The 15,657-nt window shown below is 39.6% G+C and overlaps 1 long non-coding RNA gene across 1 annotated transcript in view; it reads left to right on the top strand.

Moving 5' to 3' along the window:
- The first annotated feature begins 1,497 nt into the window (after window positions 1-1,497).
- LOC148183232 (uncharacterized) overlaps window positions 1,498-15,657 on the top strand; it is a 28,830-nt gene continuing 14,670 nt past the window's right edge. The window contains exon 1 of the long non-coding RNA XR_015773681.1: window positions 1,498-1,680. This is a non-coding gene — a long non-coding RNA (uncharacterized LOC148183232). The remainder of the gene's footprint in view (window positions 1,681-15,657) is intronic.

The raw sequence follows: 15,657 nt of genomic DNA, 5'->3' as shown, positions 1-15,657 counted from the left end.
AAAACAGGTTAATTCTGAACTGGGACAAATGATGGAGATCTCACTTCTGGAAAGCACATCTGAGCAGCTGAGTTGAACCAGATACTGGTTCACCCTTTGTATCCTTGTATGCAATTCTTACTTATTCTTATTCTGTTTGCTCTTTCCAGTGTGCATTCCCTGCTGCATTAATGTTATGATGCTGGTTAAAATTGCTTCATCATCTGTCTATTAAATTAAAAGATCATCAAGGCATTAAAGTGTTACTTAGTAGCTGGTGTTTACACAGATTGGTCATTAAAGATTCCAAGCTCCATTTAGCTCAGCGCTTACAAAGTAACTCATTAAGCTAAGACTGCAAGGCCCCCATTCAGCAAAACACCTACCATGTGTTCAAATACCATTAAATTCACCGAGTTTTAGGCTCATCATTTTGACTTTTGCCATTCTGTTCATTGGGCATTGCAACTGTTCCTAGTGGTTATCTGAAATGATACCTTTTCCCATGCCACAAAAATTCCTTTAAATATCATCAGTGTTGAAGGCTATTTTAGAAACCAAAGTCCCTCCAGCTGTACTATGAAAATTTATTTGTAGTATTTGTATGTACAAGCTTTGTACTTGAGAGTGGAACTCAGAGCATGGTCTGTGTGTTGCCACTGGAGAGGAGGCAGCCAAGAGACAATGACTGGGAGACACCTTGACTGAGGTGACTCAAGTGTTAACTTTCTGCAAGGCTGAAAAAATTAAACCCAGTCACAGAACACCTGCATCACTCATTTATTATGTTATTCAATAGAGCTTTTTTGTGTTGGCTTCTTTGTTTCTCTGTCTCCATTGATGCTATCGTAGATTAATTGGCACCACTGCAAATGTTCACAGCTGTCTACAAGATGTTGGTGAGTGCAATCATGTCAGTCAAGCATGCTATCACCAAGGAGATGATTTCAGTCTTCAGGAAGACAGTTCTGTAATGTGACCTAATAAAATAAAATATAATCTTTCAGCAAGTGTTGAGAGAATATCCATCAGTCTTCAGGTTAAACCAGCAAATTTAGGCTTGTGCTGATGCTTTATCATTTTAACAGTTAGGCACTGAAATTTTAATAAAGTGGTCACGAGACAAATCATGTTAGATGATATAAGCAAGATTCCTATTTAAGTTGGGATGTACAGAGCATGTCAGCCAAAGTGACACCATGCATGCACCGTGCTTGAGTTCACTGCTGTGCTGTTGTACCTTGTATTGGCTGAAACAGTTGCTTACAGTCACTTGAGATTCAGACCTTCAATATATTTATTTATTATTATTATTTATATATTTAAACTACAACTCAAACTGGGGCTGCTCCTGCTCATAAAGAAGTGCTGGGGAGGGGCATGAGGGCCAGCAGATAATGTCACCCACCTGTGGCCCCTCAGTAGCCTTTGCTAACCAACTCTAACAAGCAAGGCTGAGAGGCAGATAAAGGTGCTTTCACTCTGTGATTAGCATGAGTCCACTTATTTCCTCTGAGAGGACAGATTTAGGAAGCTAGCTGATGTGTGTGGAGGCTCTTTTTGGTTGGAAGGTGCCCTGTGGCACACTAGGTAGGGGTGAAAGAGGTGCTCCTATGTTCCCAGGAGAAAGTTCAGCCTAGGCTACCTCACACCCTTTTTTGCACGAAGACAGAAGATTCTGCATGTGCGTGTTCACCCTAGGTAATGTGTTTGTATTTTAACCTAAAATGTTGGTGGAATTGGGTTGCTCAGCCTTATTTTGATTTTCTAAGGAGTCTTTGCAGAAAGTCTTGGGCTATGCTTTCTGAAAAGTTGTGTTTCTGTCCTTTTGCTATCAGCTTTTTATAACAAAAGCAGTACAATAGATCCTGTTTAATGTTATATTGACTTACCATACCAGACTGCATGTTAAGTGCAGCTAGAATGGAGTCATTACACCCTCTATTAAAGTAGTAACCTTCAATTATGTCTACAGAGACTTGTTTTTCAGATGACAGAATAATTTACCCAAGAACACTAACCAGATTTATTTTGATTTAGTTCTATTATCAGAAAGAGCTAATCTACCCAGAGCAAAAGCATTTGACCGCCTATGAGATTTTTACTTTTTAAAGTCCAGCCTAAAATGCCTTTAAACCATTTTTTATGTGAGACCCCTGCTTAAAAGCATATTATAGGGTTATTGTTGTAGTATTTCTCTTGAATGATGAGCATTATTTGAAATGATGGTGCATCTATGTCAAGTGCTGGTATGATCTCAGCATTTCTAATTTTTTTGGGAAATAAAGTAATAGAAAACCTAAAGGCAGTATGTGTATGTTGGGGATGTATGAAAGGGGAAAAGGAAATTGGCTCATCAAAACCATTTTACATTACAAGTCTGAAGAATGACTCCTTCAAAACAGTGGTTTCCTGAAAGCCATAAATCTTTCTGCTTTGGCAGCCTGTCTTAATTGTTCATAGCTCTGAGCTGTTCATTCAAAATATTGCTCTTAATAACATTCAGTTGTGATTTTTAGCCCTGAAAAGAGAGAGGTGTGCACTTGTGTCAGAGCCTGTGCTCAGCAGAGATGGCCACAGGTATTAATTTGGTGGTAGCCACAATTCCCAAGCCCAGGGCTGTTTGACAGCCCACCTGAGCAAGCTGTGCTCATGCACTGTGTTATGGGAAGTCAAGAGTGCACTGGAGATGGAGAAATAGGTTTATGAGACAGTTTCCAGAGGTGGCCTTCAAAATAAATTAGGTGATCTGGAAGTATGCCCTTCCCATTAAAACTGTGACTGTTGCAAAAGCAATTGAATCCAAATAACTTGTGTAGATGTTTTTGTGCTTTGCTCAGGAAAAGAATTGCAGGGAAATGTTTTGATGGTTCCAGAGAAGCAGCAGAACTTGTGCTGCAAAAGGCCCTGAAATCAGGGATGGGTTCTGTAATGCACAATTCAAGTCAGGAGTTTGCTGTGGTGTAACTGTTAAGGCAATGGGCTCAGCAGGAGTTAAAGGGAAGTTAAAATGAGCAGAACCAAATAAAGATATTTGACTATTCCAACTTTAGGCTGTAAGCTATATATAGTTTACTAATACAAATATATGAAGAATGTTCCTCAGCACAGCTGGTGAATAATTATCAGGTAGGAGTTATAATTTCCACATTAATGCTGGGTACAGTATTTCACTAGAGTGGACATAAATCTCCTGGCAGAACAATGGTTTTGTTTCTTGTCTTCTGCAGCAGAAATTAAATTGAACAAATGGCTTAATACACACTGAACAACCGTATTTCAAGTTCAGACATTTGTACAGCTATCATATGTAATTATTGCTTATGGTATTGACTTTTTTGAAGGTCTTTTAGTGAGAGTTAACAGTTCTGTAGTATTGACCTACTTAAAATCTTTGGTTTAGATTCTCACCTGCCATGCAGCAGCTGGTGTGCCATCTGAAATTCTACCTGCTTTCTTCACAGACCCTATAGACTAATAGTAGAAAGGTCCCTAATTCTCAATTACATTGGCACTCCTTCTTGTGGCTTTAAAAGAAAGGGGTGAGGAAGGCAGGGTATTTGGTGTTCTGAGCCTGTCTTCTTTTATCATTGAAAGCAGGGGAGTTTGAGTCCCCACCCCCTTGGGACTTCATTAATACTTCTCCCAGGTGAACTTAGCCCTACACAAAAGGGTTCTTTGTATTTTGTCTAACCAGCTCTTTGTTCGGGCAGATATCCAGGGCAGTAGGGAAAAAGTCAATATTCTCTATTGAATCAGTGACTTTTTCCTGCTATGTTTCAAAAGAGCATTTCAGAGCTAATTTTTTTATAATTGGCCATAGAAATAAATTTGTGTGTGTGTATATACAACAACAAGGAAAAATACACTATTTACATTGAAAAATTTTCCTTGAAGAGGAAAACTAGACATTAGGGTCATTGTTTCATTAAAAAAACCAACCAACCAAACAAAAAATCACCAAAAAACCCAAACAAACCACCCAAAGCACACCAAAAAAGCCTCGAGGGCTTTGCCCAGATGGATATGGGCCTTGCATAGCTGAGCAATTATTATTTACAGTACCTGGTAAGATGAAAATAGCCAGAAGTTGCCCTCATGCCCCCTGACCTGACACCAGCATTTTTGCTATGTGCATGTGGCTATGGATGAAGGGAGAAATGCAGAACTCTCTTAATCCTCATTTTCCAGAGGATAGACATTAATGGTGCATTTGGGAGCATCTGTAGCTGTGAGGTGCTGCTGGCAAAATTCACACTGCTTGTTCTGCAGGATGTCTGGGACTACCCACAGCAGCTCTGTGTGCAACAGGAGCTTTTCTGCTCCCCAGAACCAAAGTGTGGAGGTTGAGTTAAAGCCTTAGGTGGCTCAGTTCTGTTCATCTTTCTTCTTGCTGATAATTAGTGTCCTGAAGAGCCTTGTACTGGTAACTTCTGGAGAGAGACTGAAAGCAGGCAACTTTTTCAGAAGAAAGCAGAAAGAAGAAGCTCAGAATATGAGCTTCTCTTAAGGCTTGCAAGCACAGGTACTCTACCACACAAAGCTGTCTGATGCTTTCGTGTCTCCTGTCACCATGAGATCTGAGCATCCATGAGTTCAGAAGAGTTACTCTCCCAATACAGAAGGCAGAGAAGTGCCCCTGTCCTCATTCTAACAGTGTGGCATTCAAGCATGGGAGTCGCATATTTAATCAAAATATTTCAATGCCTAATTAAGGACAAAAATATAATATGTTTTGGGCTGGAAGAGATCTTAAAGATTATCTAGTTTCAGCTCCCTTGCCATGGACAGGGACATCTTCCCCTGGACCAGGTCTCTCAAAATCTTGTGCAGCATGGCCTTGGGCACCTCCAGGGATGGGACCCACAGCTCCTGGGGTACCTGTATGACAGGCTGTCATTGTCTACAGGGCAGCCTCTATGACAATTAATGCAGCAATTTACTTGTGGGACTAGCATGCTGCCAGATCAGATTTCTTTCTCTAAACCAGTTCTTAAGTGATTGTTTCACCATGTGAGTCTTGCAGTGAGGTTCTTCTTCCTCAATGTAGTAATTTTTCTAAACAAATTTGTTTTCCCCTGGTAAACTTGTGTCATCTGGAGTCATGAAAGCAGAAGGAAGAAAAAAAGTAAAATTGCTAGGCTAATTTTAATTTCTGAGTTTGCATAGACTAAATTCCTCCTGGGAAGACCCTCTACACTTGAGGATGGGAAATTTTTAAAATATTTTTTCCTTCCCCCCTATGGAGTGGACGTGCAACAATCTTTGTGGACAACCATCACACTCTGCTGTGCTCATCCAGCACTGAACTGAGACTCGTCAGTGGCATGTCCTCTGCTAAAGAAAGAAGAGGAGGAAAAATAAATTTTAAGAAGACCCAAACAACTTGCTTTTACATCATCTCACCAGAATGTAAACTAAAGTGAATCTTTGATGTTACATGCACAGATGTTGTAGCTGACATATCTCATGGCAGGCACCAAGCAAGAAGTGACGGAAGGGCAGGAAGTTGAGGAGACCACAAACATCCAACGCTACAGGGATGGCCTGGAGCAGCAACCTACACAAACACAATGGTCTAACTTCATTGTTAATTAAGGTAGTGCTTTCCAAAGTACAACAGAAAGTTGGTGCTGTACTTGGGATTCTGATTTTCAGCTGTGGTTATCAGCACTAAAGAAAGATTTGGGAACAGAAGTCAATGTGTAGGCACCTGCCAAAAGAGAGATGCATTTATTGCAGTCAGTCTGCATGCAATAAGTTGTGATATCTGGATGCTTGTTAAAGAGTTACAGATTTTTGGATAATCAAAGAGTTAACATATGACATCTGTTTGCCCATGGATTAAACCATATTTTATCAGCTAGACAGATACTCCTATTTCATAAATTATTATGCTTCCATTCTTGGACTATCAGTGAGCAGGGAGGATGTCTTCCTCTTGTCACACAAATAAACTCTTGCAAAAATTATTTTAAAGGATAATTAAGCTACATTTAAAGGATATTTAAACTTGGTCACAGACTTCTGACTACGTATTTTTTTCTCAGTCTTAATACAGAGTTTAAATCAGCTTAGTTAGTTCTCATCAGTTGCGTTCATATTTCAGGTCTGGGATTTGCATGTGCAGTGTTAGAGAATCAACTCCATTGTAAAAAATTTCCAAAGTAGGAAATTACACAGAAGTTTAAAAGGCAGTGTTGCATGAGAAATAAAAGAAACTGTGAATATCTGTATTGAGTGAAATGCACCAAAAAGAGCTAACAAACCAACAATACCCACTACCATTCCTTTATGTGTTAGTAGAGCTTAGCTTTCCTCTTGCTGCAAAGTGACTGCATGTGTTTTCACAGACATCACGTGAAAATGTGTTTCACCTTCATGTTGTTCATTTAATTCCCCTTTTTGAATCCCAAGAGGCTTTGGGAGCAGCACTTTGTACCATGTTAGCAGCAGTGATCCATCCTCTGAGCAGCTTCTGGGGGCAATGCTTGAGCTTACCAGCTTAAAATTCTTTATTGAACTCACTGATGCAGCAAACACCAGTGGAAAAGCCTGGCTGGAGCAAAACCATTTCTAATGCAGTAATAATGCTCACAGGTGATTTTTATTTTTCTCCTTTTCTTTCCATTGCCTCTTTGCTTCCCTGTGTACTGCTGTGATGAGATGCATAAAGAAAATCCAGTGTTGGAACCATGCAAGGAGAAGTTGTTCTCTATGATGTATGTAGAAGGATTCTATTGAATCTCCTGTCATTGTCCTGATTCTGCTCCTTTAGCTTTTGATGGGTTTGGTGTTGACAATGGATTGTTCTGATTTCTCTGGAATTTTTATTTAAAGTTCAAGATAGCAGGAGAATGCCCAATGTATTTGGACCTAAATATTACATAAATGTGTGTAAAAAGATCTGTGCAATCTGTCATGAAATGTAGCACAATAGCTGTTAAACGCTACCAGTTTATCACCAATATTAGCATCCCTGTGTGAGAGAATATGTTTTGTATCTGTACTGCTGGGAGTGTTCCCAGTGGGGAGCTGGAAGGGACGTGCTTGGGACAATGCACTGTTTCTAATCAACTATGCAAGTGTTGGTGAATGGCAGCAGATTTATCATCTGAAATTATTCTCTTCAAGTAGTTTTTTATTGTAATACCAGGAAACTAGTCTCTTTTTTTAAAAAGTGATTTATTGAAATCATCTGGCTATACTCTACCTAATAAAAAGTAGTCTATGGCTGCTGGACTTCCTGCAGGAAAGAATAATTAATCAGACATGCACAGGCACTATAAGGTGGAATGGAAGTTCTATCAGTTGCTGTAGCATAATGGAAAGTACGTAGGATCCAGGTTCAGTGGGTGTAAGAGGGTTTAAGCACAGGGCAGGTCGCTGGAGCCATATCCATTTTCCCCAGCTGATGATGGCATGTTAGTGTTGCAGTTGATTGTGTGCTTGGGACAAACTGAACAGGAGCACTGGTGCAAATGTTTTAGGAGTTATTTTGCTTCCCTTTCAGTCAGCAAAAGCAGTGTTTGGAAGCTGTTCTGGGTGGAAACCGTTCCACATGAGAGACTTGAACACGAGCAGCCCATTGTCTGCTGCTTACGCAGAACCTCCTGCAAAGAAAAGCTTGGTCATCAACAGGCTCATCAGCAACGTGCAGGTTGAGCCATCTGTGGTGGTGGTGAGAGATCTCTTTCTAGAGACACTTGTATAATTTCTGTATTAGGAAAAACCTTGCTTCTTGTTTGCTCTGCGTATGCTGTTGCAGTTGTCTCGTACTGCAATATTTAACAGCTCACTAATCATGCACTAAGTGACATGGCTAATACAGACCCTGTGTGCTTATCCAAGGACAGATTTCTACTGTTTTGAGTTTAGAGAGGGGTTTTTTTTCCTCTTTCTCTTGCAGAAATGACACCTGGTTAAAAATGCCTGAATTTTCCCTAAGAGATCTTCTTTCCAATAAATAAGTAGGAAAGTCAGTAAAATACATTTGTCAATGTTTTTATGCAGATTATTTCTTTCTTTACCCCTTGAAGAGAGCTGGGGAAAAAACTGTTTGCTTTTCCAAGAGCCACCAAGTTAATTTCAAAAAATGTGGGCTTGTTCTGTCTGAACATCCTCCTCTCCCTGTTACCTGGTGGATCAAGTGAAAATGCTTGCAAGAAGGAAATAAATTAACAAGACCAAAATGATGAAGACTGTGAGACCATGAGGAGACCAGGCTGCAAGGCAGACTGATATGGGAAAATGTAGTGTCTGGCAGCAAGATAAGAGGACTTGTGGTGTCTGTGGCTAGATTGGTTTTGATGAATGACCAGCTTAGTTTTGTTGCCTGTGTGACTCACTTCTTAGTTATCTGAGAAGCCTGAGGTCCCAGCTAAACTGAGCTTGCTATTTTACATTCAGCAGTTTTCCCTCTCCCACTGTGAATTCATGGCTGGAAAGAGCTTGAATTCTCTCTGTCCAGGCTAAAATTTTGGTTTTCAAGACTTGTTTCATTCCAAAAATATATTTTTCCTGTTTGAAAGAAAATAATTTCCAAAAGTCTTTTGGAGAAAAAAGAAAAGTTTCTCACTATGCATTGTTCGCAATATGATTGATAAACTGTGTCCTAATTCTACATTAGAATCCTTATGTCAGTCCCTTTTCTATGGAGAATACATGAATTCTGGGAACATCCTTGTAGATTTCATGATGCAGTTGACTCTTGTAGCATGTAGGATTATCCAGGATTTGAGCTGTTAAGTGGCTGGTCTGGGAAGTGGCATGGCAGGAGGGGAAAGCTGGTCCCTCAGGCAGGAGAGATATCCTTTCTTATCTCTATTTATTGAAGGTGGGTCTGACTTAACATGCAGAAGTCTAGTGAGCCCTCAGGATGAGGCTGTGAAATTACTTGTAGCTGAGCCTTTTCTTTCCTCAGTTTTTGTTCATTAGTTCCAGCTCCCACATTGTTTTTTGCCTGAAAAACTCCTGTTATACTATTTTAAAGTTCAGTGTGGGTGGCTTCAGAAAGCAATGCCTGTCTGGTCCCCAAGTGAGACAGGGATGTGGGGAAGTAGTAGTAAATGTTTGAGATCCTAGATATAATTGGTATCCTTGCTATTCTTTTAATGCTAAGTGATGGTTGCTTACACAAAGGAGGTAGCACCAAGGGAAAAGCTGAACTGTTTTGTTTGCAATAGTTCCTCCCTTTACAAACAGAGAAAGCAGTGGTTTTGGAATTTAAAAACTTAGTGCAACAATGCTACCTACATTTTTTGGCTGGGAAAATAATTTGTTGCTCCCCGTGAAATTTGCAGAGAAGACGACCTTGAGCCAGGTCTTGTTAAACTCACCAGCTCCCGGACTGGGGAAGTCCTTCCTCTGGCTCTGGGTTCCCACTGAGTAGTTCCCATCTGCCCATTAGGCTCGTGTTCCCATCCCATGTTCCTAATCTATTTGGCTATGTAAGTCTCTTTGGCTAAAATTGTTCTGAATTTCACTGAATAGTTTTAAAAAAGGATGAAAGGCATCCTGGAGTGTATTGGTTAGAATACTCACCTGAAAGTGGTGATACTGGGATCCAGGCCAGTAGAAATTACATGGTATTGTTTAAATGCAGAATAAATATGTAGCTTAGGCTGGAGGTTAGATCCTTTTGAGATGTTTATCTCTCTAAATATGGTATGGTCCTAGTGAGATTCTTCCAAAGGATCCAGGACACTTGAAACACCAGCTGTATATGGTCATTTTTAGTTGCATATATGTATTTTTCTTACAGTTGTGTGTCATCCAGGAAGGAAACATTTCCATGGGGAGAGGCAGTACATTCAGCCTTACCTATATTTTTTTTAAAAAAAGGTAAAGAAACTGCTACAGCAGAAAAATTTTGCATGTTTCTAGATGTCAGGAAGAGAGCAGAGGAGTATACATGCTTAAAACACCTGCATTTGTTAGGTGCACATTACAGAGAAAATGCAATGTTCAAACAATTCTGGTAGTTTTGTTGCACATTCAACTATCCTGGTCCTTCAGAAATTGTTGCAATTTAAAGTGAGCTGGTAATTACCCTCCAAGTATCCCTCAGTGCTCCAAGCAGCACTGGATCAGGGCTTGCTGGCTCCTACACAGCCTCTCAACGTGATTCCATGAGCTGGGCTTTGCTGTTATGGTATCTCCATGTGTCAGTAAGTACTGGACATAGATAAATCTTTCCTTAAAATGCATAGCAAGCATGAGAGAAATGGAACTGGACAACCAATTCATAAGCTGTTATTGTAACTTTTCATATTCACCAAGTTAGAGGATAGAAAAAAGAAAAGGTGTTTTGGGGTACATTAAGATCATGGTTATGTTGTAAACATAGTTCATCAACTAATTCTGATCTCTCCAGTAATGTTGTTCTTCCCAAAATCACGCTCTTTTTACGCTTTTTCTGTCTTTTGTCACTTTACCGGGGGGGATCCTTGCTTTTGTGCCCCTTACACCGCCTGCCAACAGCCCAGGTCTGCAACCACAGCCTTCTTGTTTGGGGTGAAGGTTTCTCTAAAGATGGGCTCACACAGAGTCAGACATAGGTACCTCATCTCCTGCTCATCTGGCTTGGGGTGATATTCTTCTGGCTGGATTAGAAAATTCACAAGTGTGCTTAATGATACCTAAAAGAGACCTTTTGGTACATACTGCATCTTTCAAAATTGGTTTATTTGCATGTGTGACTGGAAGGGAACCAAAACCTCTCAAAAAAGCAGAGCAAAATAAAATCCCACTTAACCTCCTAGGAAAGATTTAGCTCCTTGACTTTAAGCAGAACAAAGTTTTATATAAATACATCCTGAACTTCACTCAAACTTGTTTACCATTAAAACTTATCTCTAAGCTTGCAATTGCAGAATTTGATGTTGTCAGCATGGTAGAGCCACATAGCACATACTTTAAACCAGTTTACAGTACTGAGAATTTAATAAAGGTAGCTGACAAGATAATTGCCAAATTATAGGAATGCATTGCCACCACTCACACACAAATTCTCTTTAATTATTTTTTGGCATCTGAGGAAAGAAAGAGGAATGCTGAATTAACAGGCAACATGTAATCCATCTGTGTTTGTTTTGGTGTATCCTGGGTTTGTGGAAGACACCAAAATGAGATGTTGACTGGGGTACAATGACCTTTGTGTGCAGGAAAAAAATTGCTACTTGCTAGACTAACAGTATAAAACAAGAGAGTTGCTTGTCTTTGGATTATGACCTGGTCACCTAAAGCATGTGGGAAAAATGTGCTCAGATAAAGGCTACAAAATTGTTAACACTTTGAATTACGTTTAGATTACAGAGCTTTATACAACTAGCAGACTCCGTGTTATTGAAAACCTTATCAGCTGCCATTCAGTGAATGCCCTTGCCAATAAAGTGCTTCATGGAATTTGTGCATGTGTTTGTGCCTGGTGTTTGTCCAGCCACATCTTGGGGATTTCCTTCTGAGGCATCCATCTGATCCTAATCCCAGCCAACAATGGCCATTTTATTTCATTGTAGTCTATCACACAGTAATTAAAGAAATTATTTCCATGCTATTGTTATTATTGTCTGTGTATACATCACAGATGAAAATAGGAAAAATATTTCTTGGTAAGACAGTCATCTGTGGCATTATTCAGCCACTTGTCTGTTGTGATTTCTTGATTCATTTAGAAAATTACATCAAATTACAATGATATGGAACTCTCTAATAGCATCATTGTCTGATTTCATTCTTTTGGGTTTTTTTAATTAAGTCAGTAGTCTATTCTATGAGGGGTAAATGATCTTCATTTGTAATATCCCATTCAAAGCTTGCTGCTTCAGATAGTAGAAACAAAAGGCTTAATGAAAACTGACATAAACTAGGACAGGAAATCTTGATCAGGCATTTCTTATGGATAGGACAGATAAACAGATCTCTATTCTTGTGAAATACAGCTCACTGGCAGCACAGGATACCAGGATTATGTGAGCATACAGCCCTTGCAGATTGTGCTCACCATCCCCAAAGCACTCTGTGGAAGCCAATGTGAAAGCCTGATTTGGAGTTTTGGTTCTTCAGAAGCCCTGGATAGGCTGGGGGTCAATGTCAGGAATCAGCACTGTCACTTTGGTCAGCTGGGGAAGGAAATGCTGCAATAGCAGGGGGAAGGTGAGGAGAGGAGCCTGGAGGAGAGGGAGTTAATGTTGTGATTGTGCCATGGCCTCATGCAGATTGAGTTTTCCTTATCTGTAAGGAAAGGCTGAGAGCCTGAACACTCGGGGCTGGAGATACCTGGCACAGCCTTGTTGGATATTTTCTCATACCAGACACAATCAGGTTCTTGGGGATGCCAAAAGAGGGAATCCTCTCCAATAGGTGCACAGAGCAGGGAAGTGATGACAGGTGGTAGATATCCCCTCACTGAGAGTTGGTTGGAAATCCTTTCCTTTCAGAATCCAAAAGCTTGGATTGTTTCACAGCCCAAATCCCTTAGTTTAGTTTTCTGAATGGACTCTTCCAAGAAAAATAAAGGCTTGTCCTGAGGTGTTATTTGAAAGCCCTGATTTTGTCTTGTGGAGATGGAAATATGCTTGGACAAAACATCTGGGTGAGGATTATGGTTCAATACCAGTCAAGAGGCTGCATCTTTCCCCCCCCCCCCCCTTTCGGGATTTTTTGTTTGGGTTTTTTTTTCACTTCAGAACTTTTTTTTTCCCCCTAGCAGTGCAAAGAAATTGCTTCTTTAGTCACCAGTGTCATGCTCTTTGGAGACATGAAGAATTTGAGATGGACAAAAAGAATGGTAGGATTTCATGTAGCTGCAATAGCTGGAAGAAAATTAAAACCTGATCAGAGGATCTGTGTTCACCACCCCAGCAGCTGGTAACTCCTGGAGCCAGCACAGCCTTTGAGCATGTCTGCTACCAGCCTGCTCTCCCTGGGACAAGCTCCCAGCAGCTGTCCTCACTGGGCACACAGATCCACTCCACCTGAGTGCAGAAATTCCCATCCCACAGAAGCTGTCTGGCTTGGTGTGGGTACAACAGCACCAGAGTGAAACAGCTGGATCAGCTTAGAGTGCTCAGGTGCCACTCAGCCTTGTCCCAGGTGAGGTTATCACAATTATCAGACTCCATACAAGGAAGCTTTCAAAGACAACATAATTGTTTTGGCTAAAAATATTTCTTTTTGAAGCTTAGGAATTTCCAAGCAGGTCTTCTATTTATTGTCCATGTCAGGCCTGTGGTTACAGCTGTGGACATCACATCTGTTCTCATTAGTTATCCATGCTCATCTGTGTCTGATCTGACCTCCCTGGCTCAAGCACATGGTGCAATTGCAAGTTAATTGGCTACCAAGGTGCTTTTCCTGGATAGGAATTTTGAGACCAGTTTCCTATTTGATTTTGCTATTTCCCACTCAAATCCAATTTTCACTGCTAGTGTTGGCATAAATGGGAAATCTTCCTCCATGTGTTTGTCAAAATCAGAGCAAAGCCTACAGCTCTCAAAGTGGCATATACCTTTTGGGGGTATGGTCAATGGATATTTTCAAAAATTTTAAAAAAATCTTAAAAATCTAATATTCTGAAATCTCCAGCACAGAATAGCTCATCCTTACGTTAACTTTTTGTGCTCAAAAATGTATGTCTGAGGTGTATAAGCTGGTTTTCTAATGGTATTGATGCTTTAAGGTACTTAAACATTTGCATTCCATGGGCACCAATACAAAATGAATAATATAACTGCAGAAGTTTTACCAGAACATGGGTATTGAAGAGGTCTTGTCTTCTGTGATCAATCTGGTTGGTAGATTCATCAGACTGACCTGTACTTTGGTTGATGGGTAACACTAAAAACATGTTCTCATCCTTGAGAATAACTCAATCCTAGTCATTTTCATTATTTCTCTGCATTTTTAGTCAATCAAAAACTGGGGAAGACAAAAATCCTCAGAATGCAAAAATCTCTTGGGGGTGGCAGCATACAAAAAAAAAAAATCTTCATTTGTTTTTAATATCTCTTATTTCTCTCCATATAAGATTTCTACTTTCAAAAATCCTTCAAGTATTCATTCCAGCTTTGAATAATCCATACTTGTAACCAAATTTTGTTTGACTTTTTCTTTCTCTTTTTAAATAAGAAATAGGATAAAATCAACAGGATATGTTTGCACTCAGCAATTTTGTCTATCACTACTTTGAACGAACTTTCCAATTATAAATTATTTCTCATTATATTTTTCTTATCTAATGGCATCTCTGAATTAGATTTCACCTCTGTGCAAGTTAAGAATGTAAAAACAGTTTAATAAGACCTAAATAGGTGCTTAAAATAAGGGTGTCAGCAAAAGCTTCCCTCAGACGTAAACAACTGGAAGTTCATGCTGCTGTTATTTTCTGAAGAGTCTTGTCTGAGTCACTTTATTCAAGCACTGTCGTGGTCCTGAGGTCTGTAAAGTCCCTAGTGCACGTAAAGTTAACCTTGGATAAGTGGTTGTGGCATCTGGACTTGGGTTTCAAGAATATATTTTGTAAATGTAAATATTGTCTCTCGTTAGTATGCTCCAATATTTGCTTACAATTTTGTTTGTGCAAATTTCCTAGCAGAGAGATTTGCTAACAAATTATAGCTGGAGAACAGCAAAAATGAAACTCATTTGCAGGATAGAAAAACAAAAGTACACAAGGTACTACAGACAGCAGCCACTCAGTTTTTAGTGACAGTGTTTGCATTTCAACACATTTGTGATTAAAAAGCCCATCACAGGGGCACAGTAAGAGCTGGGTAAGGGTCTCTCCTTGTCTTCAAGAAAAAAGCAAATACAAAGATTCCCTTACTCTCAAAATTTATTTTTTTATTTACCATTCGTGATACTTTCAGTAATTGCACTGCTAGCAGGTAGTATAAGTGATAAAAGCTGTTTCTTAACTTTTTCTGTTTTGCTGTAACTAATTGACATAAATATTTATGCTGTAGTTATCAGTAAAATATATTTTTCTGTAAGTACCAATAACAAACCAATCCTTTAATTATTATATAGAACAGCTGGTGGCATTCACAGAAACATTTCCTTTTGACAGATAACTCGGGGAACAGTGCTATTTTCACTTGGATCCTTTCAAAGAAACAGGAAAATAAGAAGGGAGTTTTAATACTGTATTCTACATGCACATTAACTCCCACATTGTTTTCTGTCCAAGATTATAAACAATGTTCATTTGTTCTTTAGATTTATTCCTGTTTTAAATACTGTAGGGAATGATTAAAGATACTGAGCATTAATTTTGTGAGGGTACATCAGAGGCACTTCCAGCTTGTGCCCCGCAAGCTAAACCCTGTGCAGGCACCAAAGTCTGTAACCTTTCTGCTACTCCCAGATCATCTGGTAAAATTTTCATCAAATACACATCCCTTTTTAATGTCTGCCTATGTGATACTTGTCAAGAGCTGGAAAGACAGATTGGTGCTGGATAACTACTGTTTGGACCCAAAAGGCATTTAATAGCTGTGTTACAATCCCTAGAAACTGCTCAGGGATTCCTTAGCAGTAGTTAATGAATGTGCTTTATGATGAGAGCAAAAAAAGTCAGAGTGAGCTGAGCTCTCCTAATGGTTTGTAAATCCTAAATACAAGATGGATTCTGCTCTTAACTTCATCCAGCAGTTTATAAATTGATATGAGAATGAG

This window comes from Pseudopodoces humilis, chromosome 13, assembly GCF_049639895.1.
Source record: "Pseudopodoces humilis isolate 2021_Gansu_Grassland_sample_001 chromosome 13, ASM4963989v1, whole genome shotgun sequence".
NCBI lineage: Eukaryota > Metazoa > Chordata > Aves > Passeriformes > Paridae > Pseudopodoces > Pseudopodoces humilis.
The sequence above is the reverse complement of the archived record's forward strand: the minus strand, read 5'-3'. Positions and strand labels throughout refer to the sequence as shown.